The sequence below is a fragment of the Rhipicephalus sanguineus genome, chromosome 5 (assembly GCF_013339695.2).
Source record: "Rhipicephalus sanguineus isolate Rsan-2018 chromosome 5, BIME_Rsan_1.4, whole genome shotgun sequence".
Classification (NCBI taxonomy): domain Eukaryota; kingdom Metazoa; phylum Arthropoda; class Arachnida; order Ixodida; family Ixodidae; genus Rhipicephalus; species Rhipicephalus sanguineus.
Genome location: NC_051180.1, coordinates 16490741 through 16502952, shown reverse-complemented (window position 1 = coordinate 16502952; position 12212 = coordinate 16490741). Strand labels below are relative to the sequence as shown.

At 44.4% G+C, this 12212-nt stretch overlaps 1 long non-coding RNA gene across 1 annotated transcript in view; it reads right to left on the bottom strand.

Annotated features, from left to right (window-relative positions):
• The window catches only part of LOC119393286 (uncharacterized), a 148279-nt gene that overhangs the window by 41431 nt on the left and 94636 nt on the right, over positions 1 to 12212 (bottom strand). The window contains exon 2 of the long non-coding RNA XR_007416326.1: positions 8113 to 8250. This is a non-coding gene — a long non-coding RNA (uncharacterized LOC119393286). The remainder of the gene's footprint in view (positions 1 to 8112; positions 8251 to 12212) is intronic.

The following is a 12212-nucleotide window of genomic DNA, read 5'->3' as shown; positions in this document are numbered from 1 at the left end:
CTCCTGTTCCCTATGTCAGTCTTCGTGAAGTGTGCGCTGTATTTGCCTCGTCATTATGCTTCTCCGGCTTCTTGCTAAGAGATGCCATGCACAGGGTCGCTCAGGTGAAGCTCGCGCATAGTGGGCAGTTATACTCGCGCACATGCGGCAACGCTGCATGGACGGTGGCAGGCGCAGCGCGACAGCTCTGGCGTACCCGTATCTGCGCATTGTGTGTCCGTCTCGCTCAGGACGGTGGCCGCCGACAAAAGGCCGCCGGCGCCTTTCATGCCCGGCCGCATCGCTTTTCGATAGGGCACGTATGTATGCAACGGCCGCGCGCAGGTGCGAGCCTTACTCCTGACTGAGTATACGTCACGACGGGCGCTTAGCGAGAAACGAGCAGCGGTTTGGCCCGGGTGGGAGGGGGCATTCGGCGGGTCTTCGATGCATCACCGGGCAGAAAGAAGCGAAACGTAGATAAGGAGGCCATACGATAGGGACGTGTGTGCATGAATGAAGCCCTACATTTCTGATCGCATAGGACACGTTGGCATTCGGTATGCCCGTGCGCAATGCGTGGGGGTGTCTGTGTGTTTGACAGCAACTATGCTCTTAAAGTGCACGGTGTGCTCAAAAATGACTTCGGAAAGATAGGACCACATTAGTTGTAAGGAGCAAGGATGTGGCTAAATAGTCCCGTGAGTATTATGCGGATGCTACGCGCATGAAAGGGTGTCTGTTTGCCGGAGCGGGTTTCAAATAAATCGTATATTTCGATGATAACATGATTCAACTGTGTTCTGTTAACGATACATCACATCAGGTTTATTTTACACTTGTGTTAATCTTCTAGTACTTTTAACTAGGATATTTTCTGATTTCTGGAAACAATACCATGGTTGCCTTTTTATTGATGTTCACATTAGAATAGTTTTGTATAATTTTTAATTGTCTTGTCCTCCTCTCATTTACTGTGATGCGAGGAGAACATGATGTGATGCGTCTTGCAAAAGTGACATTACTTTGTCATGCACAGCATGCCTTTTGTCATTACATCCACGACAACTTTTTACCCAAAGCGTCTCGAATAAAGAGGATGAAGAAGACGAAATGTTGGACTATACAGGCAGCAAATCACCAGAAAAAGTCGTCATTTTAAAAGTAGCGCTCAGTCCTGTTCTGTGTCTTTTTTTTCTTTCAACATCTTCCGCGTTAGATAATATGCAGAGACAACAGCACCAATTCGCCCAACTTCCTAGTTAGTTGTATAGATAATATGTTAGTGAACGTTTATACATAGAAACATGACGCCTGTAATAGCGATTATTTTCATAGTTTGCAACCTGTTTCCCTTTGAATGAACGTCTATTATGCTACGCTTATTTACGTCGCGCTTCGCCCTTCAACATAGGAAAGATAAATATCAGCGAAGTCGTTTAACATCATTCGTTCTTACAACAGGAGTTTGGTGTACGCGAGCAGGGCCGCTCCATCAAAATCAATGGTCGTACTCGTGACTTTGAAGGCGATAAAGAAAGAAGCGAGAGGTTAGCCGCCTGCTCTATTTTTCCACCAGATTCTCGCCCATATGTATTGATCAGCAACGGATACCGACATTCAGCGTCCAACGAAAATCCGCGTTAGTGTAAGTCGGGACTCCTTATAGTGTCGGAGGGGCCCAACGGTTTAAAAAAAAACGAGACAACGTCTCAACCAGAAAACGCGAATGTGGTGCTATCACCGGCGTTCATGCATCAACCATGCGACGTCACATTGTTGATACGTATGCGTGTGTGCGTCATGTAGCTGATAGTGTGCCTTTGTAAGCACCGCTTATGCTGCGCGTCGTCGTACTTTCCGTAATGGCTTCGCTTGCCGAATAAAACAATTAGGAGCCCTTCCTTTATCGGGAAAATGGAGGCAAGCGAAGCGTGGCGTGTGCGTACCGGACCTGCCCCTTCTCTTTCTTTCTCTCTATCGCATTGCGCAATGCTCCCTCCTAGCTGTTTCCTTCCTCCATGCCGAGAATGGGACCTTCATCCACGTGCTTAGCCACGCAACACTTCTGTTGCTGCAGGCAACAAGGGCGGCCATGTGTGAAACAATGAAATGTAACAATGAAATATGGCAGCGTGAAGTGACGGGTGACCTCGATAACAGATCACGTTTCCATATTAGAAACGGCTTATCGCCGGTAAGCCCACGATTGAGAGAAGATCAGTTATTGGAAAACGGCGCATACGTACAAATGCGCATGTGACTGGCGCCCCTTTGAGGACCTATTGTTGTATACGCCAGCCTTTCTGTGCACTCGCTCGTGACAGGTTTTACGCGAATTATGCCGCCGGCACCGAAATCTGTACATCATATAAGCTCAGCTTTAAAGTTTGATTCCGGTGCTTTGACTCCTGTATTGCCCGCCGCAGCCACAACAGTGACAAACGCATCATCCGATAACTACCCGCGTTCTAGTTGAATACGGGGTGATCACACACGCTCACGGTGTTCAGAGGCAACAACATCGAAGAATGCTTTCACTGCAACGATAGATTTTTTACAGTGAGCACCATGAAGAGCTATGTAGCCGCTGCCGCACAACTGCAGCCGTCGTCCACGTTTCTTTGCGCAGCTTCAAAATGCAACTCGCACGAAAATTTCCGGCGACACCCTATTACATAAGGTCTCGTACAGCTTGTTGGGTAATGAAGCGGTCAGTGAAGCAAAACATTTCGCTGGCGACTCAATGTCGTTGATAAAGCTCATCCAGTACGTTTCCGATGCCACGTTTATATTATCCTGCTGCCAATAAAATAGCGGTCAAGACCAGCTCAAGTCCGAGAAACCACTGGTCCAGAATGAAACAAGTGCTATGAACGCCGACGAAGATTGGCTGTTGATAATAATTAGCTTGAATATGGTAAGAACCTGCTGGCGCAGTAGCTGCTATAAAACTGATCATTACGTGGAAGCTTTGTTTTCACTGTAAGGCAACTCAGTTTTGCAACAAAGCCTACTTTCTGTGCGTCCGCGTGCTTGTGAGTGAAGGTTAGTCAATTTTCCGCTACGCGTACTGAAAACGAAAGCAAATATGCGGTTATACGTTATACGTTTAAACTGACATACATTCCAAAGAATGGAAGGCAGTTGCCGCTGTCTTTCCTGTGTAGGAGGCGCAGCAGGGAATAACGAGTATCGGCGGGCGGTGCCGGCAGGGAGGAAGAGGAGGAGGAGGTTACGTGGCTGCTGATTGGTTATTCGTGCTTCTTAAGAGCAAACCGATGCCTGAGGTACGCGGTCCGGACTTTTATGGCTCATAATTAATGACGTCTTAGGTTGCGTCTGAAGGTGGAGATGATGTGCTCGCAGCGCAGTCCACTCTCTTGGGGGTGTGTCTTTCCAGTAATGCAAACGCGGCATAAATTTCGCCCCGACACTTTCTCGTGTAGTACCCCAGTGACGTCTGGATGACCAGGGCGTAAACAGCATGCTGGTCTGTCAGCTTTTCGCTGATAATGAATGGCCCCTGTTTTCGCTAGCGACTGATGGCGCAAAACGAAGGAGAAATCGATGTTTGTGAGAATGGTAAATTAGGCTATAGTTGATCTATTCGTTCAATTTTTCTGCATTGCAAAGCATGAAGACTGACTAAAACTTACAAACGCGTGAACAGTGTCGTTTCTGTGTCTCTTTTAGTCTTCTTATATGTGCTACACAAATGACGGAGAAGAGACGTAGCTACAGGTACTTGTGCGAATTGTCAATCTCTGCGTAAAGCATCAATGGGTGAGGCTCTTCGATTCAGGAACATACCCATCATATAAATCATGACGCTATTTAACTACACAGAGTGCAAATATGCTTTGATGCCGAAGGTAGAGAGCGAAGATGGTGCTTCAAACATGCAAATAATAATCGAGATTAGAAAAACAAACAAGAAAATTCGAATTGTCTTCACTCTTCGGCATGCTGCAAGTGTAACGCTTAAACAATTTCAGCCAGAAAATATAAGCTAAAAAAAGCTACTTAGAGCATTCGTTGGTTACGAATTTCTAAAAGGTGTTAAACTTCCATCGCTTGTCTTTCTCGTTCTTTATTTGTCACTATGAATGTGCTCAAATTTATTTGGGTGAGTAACTCTTGAACAAAAGCCTACCTTGTGCAAATTAACTTCGTGTAGAAATAACAAACTCACAGGGTCCCTTATGCATTCACCTAAGACGGCTTGAAGGCGAAAGCCATCTTCTTTTCCTTCTCAGTCGATCAGGGGCGTAGCCAGAAATTTTTTTCGGGGGGGGGGGGGGTTCAACCATACTTTATGTATCTTCGTGCGTGAGTTTGTATGTGTGCGTGTATATATACGCAAGCAAAACTGAAAGATTTCGGGGGGGGGGGGTGAACCCCCCCCCCCTGGCTACGCCCCTGCAGTCGATGTATTTTTCCTGCCCCGCTACCCTCCGAAAGCTTTGTGCACCTAGCGTGGTTTTGCATTGCCTCCAGGATCGCAGGCACCTCACCTGGTTTTGCACTGCCTCCGTGATTTGCGTCACTTGACGTGACGTCACGCCAGAATTCATGACGTCGTGATGACGCCACGAATTTTGACGATCTGAGGCGTCATGGTGACGTCATATGGTGGTGTCATCATGTGATGATGATTTTTTTGCATCACTCGTGTGGTCCGAGACGCCGCGGGACGCCAACGTCGACTGTCAATTTCGCGTTTGATGAGGCATCTAAGGCGTTCGCCTTAATAATACCGAGTTATTGTACATATTTGCAGTGATGCGGACATGAAAAAATTCACCGACGATTACGATACTCCCTAATGCGAATTCTGAACGAAGGTTCGTGTTGGGGCAACGCCCACTGTGTTTGTAGTTTTGGCTATCCGCAGTTGTAGCGATGTAACATTCGTTACATGTTGCCACAGAAACTACCAGCGCTCGAGTGCTACGCAGACTACTCTGTGCATTGCAGGCGTCGCGAATCAAGCGAAATGACGACAGCCATGTTAGGACAAGCGAAGCCAGCCGCAGTGCACGTGCCAACCCTGCATGCGCGCGAGCTCCGACCGAGGGGCCAGCGCGCGTGACGGAGGAAGAAAGTGAGGTCAGAGGCCAGTGGCTCGTGATATCGACAGACTCCGCGTTCGCTCTCTTTCGTACTCGTTCGCTCTATCGGTTACGCCGACGCCGACAACGCTAACGGCGACGCCGCTCAACGCAGGAACGGGCGCCTAAGAGCTGCGCTCTAAAATTCACTTACATATATATGACATGAACGTGCAAGGTCGTTTCACAACAAGACAAATTTCAATTATTAATCGCCGTGATAACGTGTGTGACTGAGATGACCCGTTCATGGATCCTATTAGTTCAACATTGAACGTTCTTTCTAAATAAAAGTGCTGAAACTAAAACTTTCTTAATTTGGTCATGTTGTGTGAGCTATCACTTCAATGGCGCGAAAACTAATGTTTGCCAAAGTGGAAGCAAAAGAAAACGAGTCCGTCCGTGCGCGATATGCTTATATGGCGTTCATGCACTCGTGGTGTCACCAGCCGCTCCGCGGCACTTAACAATAACAACGACAACCACGACATTGCAGTACATCTCCATGATCGGCTGTGGCAACATCTTAGAGAACTTTCATGCTATGCGTGGACATTTTATTTGTGTAAATATTTGTTTTTGGTAAACTTTTGTGTTGAATGGACACTTTTTTTATTGAAAAACTGGGACTGACTGCGTGAGTGTTCCACTATGTACCCGTGTATAGTTTTGCGCTTGTCCTCTACTTTGCGACGGCAACTACCGTATTTACTCGAATCTAAGCCGATGTTTTTTTCGAAAAAACGATGTGCGAAAGTGGGGGGGTCGGCTTAGATTCGAGTACAATGAATAGGGTTTTTTTCTTTTCTGGCCTTGCGAATTTTGGGGGTCGGCTTAGAATCGGGGCCGGCCTAGATTCGAGTAAATACGGTATTGTGCAAGAGAAGAGGAGTAGCCGGCGGCACGCATTGACACCAACCTCTCCTTATACACATTTAATAATAAAAAAAAACAACCACCACCACGAGGATGGCGACAACAACAATGAAAGCGAAAACGAAGGTCGCGACGACGACATTGTTTCTGTTAGTATATGAATTCTGTCGAATGTTCGCTCTTATGTCTCCTACTTTTTAAAATTTTCGCGAAGTGTTCTCGTACGAACACACCGAAAGTACAGTGTGAATGGGCCCAGCTTGTTTAAGCAGAAGGAGGGGGAGAATAAAAAAAGCTTCCACAACATTGCGCTTCGCACACACGACAGGCGCGCCCTATGCATTTTATTGATAGTAATTCATTTTTTCCCTTCATGCAGCTCACCGTGAAAAGTTCCGGCTCCCCTAGTGTTTGAAACGGTTCAAAGAGCAGGGAGAGTGAGAAATGAAAACATCTATTGTAAAAAAAAGAAGAGTTTGGGGCCCAGTGCAAGAGCAGACTATCCCTCGGGCCAGGAGACAATGTTTGTTCTAAGATAATACGATCGTGACGTAATCACTGGCAAATAAAAATAAAATAAAATGTTTTCACTTGTCACGTGTTTGATCAGCTGTACTTAGGACGAGTATATGCACCAACGTTTCACGATCGTGAGCCACACAGAATATTACGCTTAGCCAGCCATCAATTTCACAATGCAGTGTTAGCTGGTTTATGGGGTGTAACTTCCCAAAGCGGCTCAGGCTATGAGAGACGCTGTAGTAGAGGACTCCCGATGACTTAAACAACCTGGGGTTCTTGAACGAGCACTGACGTTGCACTGTACACGGCAGAAGCGTAGCCAGAAATTTTTTTCGAGGGGGGGGGGGGGTTCAACCATCCTTTTTTTATGTTCGTGCGTAAGTTTGTATGTGTGTGTGTACATATACACATGCAAAATCGAGAAATTTCAAGGGGGGGGGGGTTTCGACTTTCTTTCTTTCTTTCTTTCTTTCTTTCTTTCTTTCTTTCTTTCTTTCTTTCTTTCTTTCTTTCTTTCTTTCTTTCTTTCTTTCTTTCTTTCTTTCTTTCTTTCTCTCTTTCTTTCTTTCTTTCTTTCTTTCACTCTTTCACTCTTTCTCTCTTTCTTTCTTTCTTTCTTTCTTTCTTTATTAGTTTATTTAGAACAAACTGAACTGTCCAAGGGGACACGGCTAAAGGCAAACATTGTCTGAGTGGGTCGTGCCACCCATACAGCAGCAGCAGCAGAAAGACAACATTTTAGAACATAAAAGCATACATGAAAATCAATCATTACACTTGTTTACACAGATGAGATTTACAATTCATCAAAATCAAAGGCAACAATCGAAAGAGAAAAAAAACATCAATGTTATCAGTTTGACAGGTACATAACACTAAAAGGTAGAAGCACAAATATAACAGATGATGAATTTGTAACTCTCGAACAAAAAATGAACGGCAACCAAGAACAACCTGATAGGGCTCATGAGCCACATGCGAAAAAAAAGGAACGATATATTGATGCAGAATCATAGTCTTCATAGAATAACATTAATTTTTGTCCTCCGAAAATAATACAGTATTCCACTTCTATTTCACTTCTACACTTAAGCGGTAGGTCACACAATCCAAGTCGCGGTGATCATCGACATGCGCTGGAAAACTTAAGTAAGACATATCTCCTAAGAGTCATCAAAGTCGTGACATTTGGCTCAAGGATTGACATAATTACCTTGCCTTTGCAACTTTCGGTAACTGAGTGAAATTGGTAAATACATACTTTTATTTACGTTTTATCAATAATAGTTTGAGATGAATTATGTGATCTATTCGTAATAGTATCGCTGATGATTGCAGAAAAATAATCAATACGGTAATTCTGAGTATTTAGAAGTGTCAATTCGCAGCTTGTTCAAAATGCGTGTGCAATACAGACCCCTCAGTGCGAAAGAAAGAATAACTATTTTGTCACCAGACGGAACATCTATCCTTACAAAGATAAGTACTGCCTGCCTTAGCCTTTCGGAATACCGGCTAGTTTCAAGACACCATTACTGTCACCGCAACGTATACACAGTTGCGAACATTATGTAAGACGAGTATTTGTTACATGCATATATGATATGGCAAGAGTACTTACTTGATTTACATTACACGAGTACGGGGATGCTCTTTCGAACAACAGCTGTCCGCTGTGCGACCCACTTTCGCTCTCTCGGTCATGTGACCATGATGAGTCAGCGGCAACGTTATCCTCGTCACGACGTCTGTAGCCACGCTGGAATGAAGCACATTCATTGTCTTGTTAGCATGAGCACGTATACTTCATACTGGGACACATAGTCTTAGGCAGGTCCACCCTTCTCACTGTAGCGAATACCAACACCGCACTTCCAGGATACCACTTCCTGGAGAGGACGCTGATGCACAATTCTGGTTTTCAGGGCACGTAAGAAGAAGAAAAAAGAAGTAACTGATCTTAGAGCGCCGTTCTAGAATAGGATACACACCGAGTACAAAGGAATGGTCAGGCAAGCGCTCCAGAGATTCGGCCCGTTGTCGCTGTGACCCTATCCCAACAGCGAGCCACGTCCGCTCGTGCTGCCTGGAAGTAGGACAGCGCTAGGTCAACCCTGGGGATTCCCCACAAGGGCCCTTGTCTGCTGTGCACAACAGGTTTCGCGGCTCTGTGTGTGCGCATACTTCGAAAGGAATTCACACGTCGCATTTTTTTGTTTGCTCGTATCATAGGTACTCTTACAATGTTGATTTTATGTTGTGTCTTTCTCGTACATATTCTCTGTCTTCTCGGGTCGCCAAAGCACAAGAGGAATTCCTTCGGCACGTCGTGCATGAGTAGCTAGCTGACTCAATACGTTACGCGCAATTGTCGCCTAGGGGGTTGGGCTCTGACGTGTCCACAGAAGGGCGCTTGTGTTTGTTATCTTAAGCCGAACGTTATTGATTGCCCAGCTACGGCCCAGCAGACGAGACCGTCGAAGGCCAAGACCATGAGCTGTCATTTCGGTTTCAATATAACATAGTTATCAGTTCGAGCTTGCCGGCTACGGAGAGTTCATGCTGCTTGCTCAGGTTAACTTGGCGTGTGAAAAGTAAGTTTCTGCGGCGTTTTGAACTGCGTAAGACGCACCCAGAACCCTATATATAGATGTTTGGTGGTACGTACATCATTATATCGATTGAGCTAGCACGAAGCGCGCTCTACGGAGAGAAGGATGTGAACAACACGAGCGCAATGTTAGACGCTCATGTATCTCGAGTTTCTTGCTTGTAACGGTTTTCATACGTAGCGTGTCTTCAGTTGTCGCAGTAGCGCAATGTGTGTGAACTGGTTTCTGCGGAATTCAGAGTTGGTCAAATGCGAAAGTTGTATCTGAGATTTTAAAGACCATTCAATACAAAGGTCACTGTATTGTATTTTAAACACGATCTACGTGGGTAAATCATTTGAAACGTTTTTTTCTGAACATCATTAGCACCAACGAACCCAGAAATCTACTTTGAACCTTATTTTTGCACATGAATTCTATAAATAATCTTTATTGAAATATAATTTTTCTAAATTATTTAGTAAACCAGTATAATAATAATAATCAATCAATCAATCATTTATTTAACGTGCCCAGGAACAACCGTAAGGTCTTTGTGCAGGCGCACGCAAAAAAAACAATAAAAATAAACTATACAATACAGACAGTCTTCAGAAATAAAAAGAGCAAATACACGTAGACAAAGAGAAATGAACACAAAAGGGGAGGAGTAAAATAAGACAACACGAGAAATATTGAAGGGGAATGAAAAATTAGATTGCATATATACAACTATGCGGAAAGACGGAGAAGGGAAGACTTTGTACATTGTGCCATACTATGTCAAAACAGTACAAAGCTCGGATAAAAACAATGATTGTGGACTATGAAAAATGTCAAGATCAAGAAAATTAACATTATAGAGACTTTGTATTCTGTGAACGGTAGAGTGTTGGAAGAAGCAGGCGGGTACATGAAACGGTCTGTTCTCTCTGGTTAACTTACGCGGAATTCGAAAATTAACACAATTGAGAAGTACAGGGCAGGATATGATACCGTGGACTAGCTTGTAAAGAAACAAGAGATCAGAACGATTTCGTCGGCAGTGAAGTGATGGCAATGATAATAATTCAGCAGTATTTGAACGAGATTTTTTAGCAAAGCGATGGTTATATATGCTAAGGAATTTTTTCTGGACTCGTTCAATGGTGTTACCGCTGGATTGAGCAATGCCATTCCATATCACGGACGCATACTCCAGTTGAGGAAGACATAGCGCGGTGTACAATTTTCGGAAGGGCATAGGAGAACGGAATTCTCTAGACAATCTGCAAACACAGCCTAGGGTGCGAAGACCCCGCAAAGCAACACGCTTAGCGTGAGCAGAAAAGTTTAACGTGCTATCAACAACAACACCAAGATCACTGATTTCATAAACCTTGCATAAGGACACAGAATTGACAGAGTATTGAAATGACACGCTAGATGTTTTGCGAGTGATAGACATGAATTTTGTCTTCGAGGCATTCAGAGAAAGGTTATTAGCGTTGCACCATTCGGAAAAAGAGCGCAAATCTGACTGCAGCAAGCGACAGTCGTTAACTGAATGAATTTCCTTAAAAATCTTGATGTCATCGGCATACAAGAGGAAAGAAGAATTACGAATGGCAAAAGAAACATCATTAACGTAAATTAAAAATAGGAGTGGGCCTAATACTGACCCTTGAGGGACCCCACTAGTCATTTTATACAAAGAAGACGTTTGGCCATTTACCGCTACATAACAATATCTATTGAGCAGATAGCTCTGCAGGAGATTCACAACCGACAAGTCAACATCAAATTGCGCAAGTTTAACCATAATCAGTGTGTGGCTGACTACGTCAAAAGCCTTGCTCAGGTCACAGTAGAGTACGTCAACCTGTCCTCTCTGAGAAATAGGTGTGGAGATCTGCGTCATGAAACTAGCAAGATTTGTGGTAGTTGAGCGGCCAGCGAGAAAACCATGTTGATTAGGAATCAATGAGCTTTTAACACTAAAAGACAATATTTTGTGAAGAGCCAGCTCGAAGATCTTTGATGTGGCACATAGTAGAGAAATCGGGCGATAATTAGAAACATCTGTTTTAGAGCCCGACTTAAATACTGGGAAAACACGAGCAGTTTTCCACATGCTAGGAAATGTGGAAGTGTCCAGGCAGTTATTAAATATCGTAGTCAGTACTGGGACAAATATACTACTATAAGCTTTTAGTATGGCGGAGGGGATGCCATCTGGGCCACATGATAAGGATGGTTTTAAGCACTTAATGCATTCGCAGATAAGATTTTCATCCAGCGACAAAGCACTGGGTGAGCGAACTGCCTTAGGCTGTCTGATATCAGTGCTAGAGTCTGAGGCCTTATAAACGGATGAGAAATGTGCGGCAAAACAGTCAGCGACGGCATGCACTTCTACCCCATTTGAGTCTAGTAGTCTGAAAGACTCTCCGCTTTTGCTGGACCGTTTACGTACATACTTCCAAAACTCAGCTGGCCTGTCAGAAGCGCTTTTTTCTAAGAATTCAATATACGAACTATGATCCCGTTTATATAGGCGTTTAGCGAGAGTTCGAAAAAAGCTGAACTCTTCCTTCCACTCGCTCGATGGAGAACATTTAGATTTCTTGTGTGCGCGATCTTTATGCTTCAGTGCACTGATAAGTTCAGATGAGAACCAGTGGGGATATTTACGTTGTTTATGTGTGTATTGGGGAATAAAATTACGCATGCTGCTCAGTACAAGCTCCGCAAACTGATCAACCTGGTCATCAACATTCGGTTTGTCAGTAACCTGTGACCAGTCAACGGTGGACAAGTGATGATAGAGGCCCGTGTAATCACCTCGCTTGAACGCAAATCTTGGAGATTTGTTTACGTAACTGCTGTAGCTCGTTGTTTCGGCTGATGCAGATAATCTTACGTTAAGTGGTGGGTGGAATTTGTCCGTACGTACAAGAGAGATGTTGGAGCGGGAAACTTCAAGGGGTTGATCGTTTGACACACACAGGTCTAAGACGTTGCCACTGGAATTGACGACTGAATTATGTTGCACTAGGGAATTAAACGCCAGAAAGTCCAAGAGCAGGCTGCACTTTTTCTCTGTGAAATGATTGTAATGAGAAAAGGTAAGCGTGCTCCAGTCAATTCC